Below are 5,684 nucleotides of genomic sequence, written 5' to 3' on the forward strand. Positions count from 1 at the left end.
CAAGCTTGTGGTAGTCACCACAAGGCACATAAAAATACATGGAGCACACCACTGTAAAGATGGCATGAAGATGCTCCTAAAACATTTAGACATGATGCTCAAAAGACAAACACACAAAATGGTAAGAAAAGAGACAAAACAACAAGTTATGTCTAACTTCAGCAGGTTATGTCATTTAGCACTCTTGCAACAATTATTAAGGCATCAATATGAATAGTAACATGCCTGCAAATGACACTAGCATGTAGAGCACTCCGAGACGAACATTTTGACATATCATATGCCCAAATTGGAGCAATATGCATGGAGATATGACATGATGAAGATGCACACACAATGCTGGGGACTTAGCCATTTTCTGGAAAAAACAGACGGGCGCAAGATTGTTAAAGTGTGCTCAGGGCGGGGAATAGCGGGCTCACCACTAGGCTCGACCCGAATCGGAGGAGAGGGAGCTGGGACGCGGAGGAGATGGGCTGGGCCTGAGGGGGTCAGCGTTGGGCCGGGTCGCGGGTCCCACGGGCGGAGGAGCTCGTCCCCGACCTTGCCGAGGCCGAGGCGAGGCATGGCGGCGGCGGCGGTGTACTCTGGCGAAGTCGGCAGCGGGACGGCGAGGGGCGCCGCCGGACGAGCTAGAGGCGGCGGATCTGGCCGCTGCACACCGGATCCGACCAGTCTTAGACCCAGGACGGCGCGGGGAGGCTCGGACGGTGGGAGGCAGATCTCACTGCTGCTCCGGCGAGTAGCTCCGGTGAGGCGGCGCGCGGGGACGAGGCGGCGAAGGGCAGCAGCTTGAGGGTCGAGGTCGCCAGAGTTGCAAGGCAGGGTCGGGCGCTGGCACGAGGTGGCGGTGGTGGTGGCCGGCATCCTCCTTCGACGATCCGGCGACGAGGAGGTTGGGCGCTCGGCGACGGGGCAGGCGCGGGCCGGCGGCACGGCCGGATGGGCTCGTGTAGGCCGTGCCCGGGCTTCGCGGGCAGCGGTGGTGGGAGGCCACGTGGCGACCGGTGAGTGGAGGAGGGAGGCGGCGAATGTGACGTGTCGCCCCGGGATTGGTCCGGGCGACTTGGCTGATGGCGGTGGACATGTCCGGCCATCGGTGGACGTGTCCGGTGGCGCGGGGAGGTGGTAGATTAGGGTTTCGTCCACAAAAAATGGAGGGGGAGGTGTTTACATAGGTAGGGGCTAGGAGAGTCCAAATGAGGTGCAGTTTTCGCCCACACGATCGTGATCCAACGCCGGAGAGCATGGAGGGGTTTTAGATGGGCTAGTAGGCTGATGAAGGGGTGCTGGGCTGCAAGGAGAAAAGGGGTCCGGCGGTTAACGCGGTTAACCATTGGGGCATCAAACGACCTCCAAATGGAACGAAATTTGACAGGCGGTCTACCGGTGATATACCAAGGCCACTCGACAAATCTTGGCCCATTCAGAGAACATGTTTCTCCCGCTCACGAAACAAGAACTGAGAGGTGCAATGGGTGCATGTGAGAGTGTCGGGTTTTGAAACGGATAATGGAGAAAGAGACCGGATGCAAGTTTTGAAAAACATGATGATGCAATGCACATGATGACATGTCAAGATGCAACATGCAAGCAAATGACATGGCAAAGACGACGAATAACTGGAAGGCACCTGATGCATCAGATTCGGGGCATTACAGTGGGCTCTCGTCTTGCAGGGGCTGTCTTGTTGTTGTTGCTGCTCAACCCATTAGTCATCTTGAGCAACTGGTGTTAGGGGACGACCAATGCTAATGAGTTCACTGCTCGTGGGAGCAGGCGATGATACCGACTTGGGTTCAAGCTGAGGAAGGACTTCATCATCATTCACATTGTCTTCACGACCAATGTCTTCAACTGCGTTGGGGTCAACAGCTGGAATGTCTTCAATTTCTGGAGCCTCTATGGAAGCATGCTCATGAATTACAAGGCAGCGCTCGCAGTTGGCAAAGGCAGGGAGAGCAACAGATATTGGTTCAACGATGAGGGGCTTTGGGGAAGCAGCACGCTCTTTTCTTGAAGACTTTGAAACCTTTGTCTTCAACTTCTTCTTGGAGGGAGCATCATCGGAGGTGTCTTTGAGCTTCCTCTTCCTGGCTTCGGCTTCGGCTTGCCTTGTCTTTTTTTGTTCAGAAGCTGCTGAGGGGACCTTTGGCTTCGAGCCTGTCATGCTGGTAGGGAAGACTATGCTTGGTCGTTGCTGCCTTGGAGCTTCGGGTATGGCTTCAGCAGACTTGTTCTTTTTCTTGGCAGCCATCTTGTGGTCGATGCCAGGACACCCAAGTGCCTTTCTCTTCTCAGCTTCCTTGTTTGCTTGCACACACTTCTGTGCATAGTACTTCATGCTCTCGCGTGAGCCTTTGGCCTCTTCACGCTTCTTGTTGAACTCGGCCTTGAGGTCATTCATCATCTTCTTGAATATTTGCACATCAGCAACAGTGAGCTTGGCCATGTGCTTCTTGAAATGTGCCTTCTCATAGTCTATCTTGTTCTTGAGCTCAACGATTTTCTGAGCCAAAGCAAGTGCATTGGCAATGGCTCCATGAAACGTGACGCTGATGTCCATAGGCAGCTGAAGATCATCAATGTTGATGCTCTGGTCCTCGAACAATTCATCAATGAAGTTGTTTAGTATATCAGCATCAAAGAGAGGCAGATCGTGGAAGATCTTAGCCTCTTTATTGCTCTTGATCAACATTTCCAGAGCTTCATCACCAAGATCTTCATCACTTGACAGATCGATGGTATTGTCTTCATTGCGCAGAATGGCAGCAGGAGTCAGGTCAAGCCCAGAGATTTTCTTGGGCTTCTTGGTCTTCTTGGAGATATGAGATTGATCTTCATACTGCACACTGGGTTTAGGAGGTGTAGTTTTCAATGTATTCATGGTCGAAGCTTTTGGTGTTGCAGAGGGCTTTGAAGCTTTTGACTTCTTCTTCTTTTGCTTCGATGGTGCAGGTGCATTCTCAGAGTCTGCATCATCAGCAGATTGCTCTACTGTGGCCCTCTTAGAAGCAATATGTGAGAGCATCCCATCGAAGCTATTGAAGGTGCTGATGACATTAGGATTGGCGTCACGTGTGCCATCCGGCCTTGGAGTAGATGGACCAGGGTTGAAGTTGAGTCCGAGTTCCTTCCTGTTCTTGGCAGCCGACTCCTCTGTGAACTGGAAGTTGCACTTGAAGAGATCATCATCACGACACCATCGAAGAGATGATAGGTTGGCATTCTCTGGCTGAGGTCCTCTGACCATGCACGGATAGAAGCCTTGGGAAATAGCTTTAGGCTTCGTCTTGGGTTGAAAATTCTTGTAAAGAATATCGCCCCATGGGCGCTTGATGGCATTCTGTTTAGCATACTCAGGAGTGATGAAGTTGTACTTGAACCACTGTTCAGCCCAATATCTTCAGATGCATTGCATTCTAGTCTTGGGCTGATTGTAACTTTCCTCAGGGTCAGGTTTGTAAACTTCAAAGAGATCCGGAGGCAGATCCAGAGTAGTATTTCCATGGCTGCCTGCCACCCTTCCTTGCAGATTTTTTAGTTGCCATTATATTCAGACAGAGAGGCTTCAAAACAGTGAAAGGCTTCTGTCTACTTGTCAAACAAGAACTGGCTTCAGGAGAGTCAATCTGATGCTGTAAGTATTCTGCAAATGAATGCATACTATGAGAACCAAGGGATTCTCCCACGGACATGTACATGTGACAGCATTAGAGATGCGAGGGAAGGGGAAGAGGTCATATGCATTCTCAGAAGATTTTGAAGATAAATCAGCTTGAAGACATTGACCTCATAGTACGAAGACATTCACTTATTTGAAGTGGGTTTGTTCGAGATCTGTACGTCCATGAATAAGCACAAGTGAGGAATCTAACTAGTTATGAAGCATAAGTGAATATACTTTGCAAGATATGAGATTCAGAAAGAGAAAGATCCAGTTTTGGAAGTGCATAAACCACTTTTGGTTGAAGTGGATGGATTTGACAGATCGAAAAAGTGGTAAAAAAGTGAGCTTTATTTACCACAAAAGAACTGCTAGACGGGGTAGAACAAATGCCGAGCAGTCCAATCTCCCGCGCCCTAACTTGGCGGCGAAAACACCTATGGCGGCAGTGGAGAAGACGAGGTCCGCGGCCGGCGTGAGGATGGCGTCGAAGAAGCCGCGGCAGCTAAGCACTTTGTCTCCGGCGTCAACGCGAGCTAGTGGTGGCGCTATGGTTTGAGCGAGATGACGAGGTGGAAGAGGAGACAATGACCGCGTGGGTGTGTATTTATAAGGTGAAGGGCTGTGCAGCGCAATTATACAGATGCCCCTGGCGCTTCACATCTGAAGGACACATGGCATGCATGCAACTCATCGAGAGTTATTCCATGTTCCCACACACGCCTGGTTTGTCGGGTGGTCGTTCCGGCTTCTCCGGTATTCAGGCAAAAGAGATATAGCATTAAAACAATTTTAAATGTGTGTATCTGTATCTTCAGCTGACAAGGATGTAGTGAAGACATTCGACACGTTTCAACAGAATGCATACGACTAGATAGATAGAATTTGAGGAAGAAGCATAGAAGGGGTTAGGGTCCGATCACATTCACTTAATTCAGAAGATGGCAAGTTTGAAGATATAGCTATAAGTGAATGTTGTAGAGGACAGATATATATACATCTGGGCTTTTCTGTTTCACGTAACAGAATATTATTATGTTACCCTATTTGAACTGCCAGTTTCAGGCGGTTGTACTCATGATTTTTATCTCATTGAACTGATCGTCCACTCTAGTTCAAAAAAAATATTGCAAATTTTTTTGTCAGAATGGGGCATGTAATATATCGTTGGAAAGCTCTTGACAGCTACATTACAATCATATATGATTTTTTTTTGCAAAATCACCACGGTTTAAGAGCAGTTTTGGAAAACCCTTTTTTTAAAACCAGAAAAGCGAAACAAATTTTGGACTTAATTTTCAAACGGTTTGTCGGAATTGAGCAAATAAGATGAATGGCTTTTGCAAACCCGACATACAGCGATGTGGTTCATGCCAACAGCAAATATGCACAACTTGATTGGTAGTGATATCTAGACTGAGCCATGTACCCAATTGTTGTAGCATGACCCTCTTTTGTTTGATATTATGTATTGTAGTTAGTTTCAAGGATAGATACCTTTCTGGGATCAAGTGCATCCTAACTCACCTGCGTAGCATGTACTGATAATGATGGTGGAGATGCTGTGCAGAAGCCATATATATCAATTAGGCTTCAAGTGCATACTTGTTGGTCAAAGTGTTGTCCAATGGGAATTATATTTTGTATTACTCATGTAGCCTACAAAGTCTGTCACACAGCCTTGTAACTTCGTACTCCATTTCTAAATTTGTACTAGTACTAGTAGTCCTCTGTACTGTATATTGTGTTACTCATACTACTACCTCCCTCCTGGTTTATTGGTCCCCTTCATAATTTGTGTCAAATCTTGACCATAAATTTAACTAACTAAATGTTAATGCATGTCACAAAAAATTATATCGTTGGATTCGTATTTCAACATAGTTTCCAATGGTATAATTTTCGGTAACATGCATTGACATTTAGGTAGTTAAACCTGTGGTTAAACACTAAATACGACTAGTAAGTAGTACAGTAGTATTAGTATATGTTAGTCAAATTATTCGTCATGTCCTCA

This window comes from Triticum urartu, chromosome 4 (assembly GCF_003073215.2).
Source record: "Triticum urartu cultivar G1812 chromosome 4, Tu2.1, whole genome shotgun sequence".
Lineage (NCBI taxonomy): Eukaryota > Viridiplantae > Streptophyta > Magnoliopsida > Poales > Poaceae > Triticum > Triticum urartu.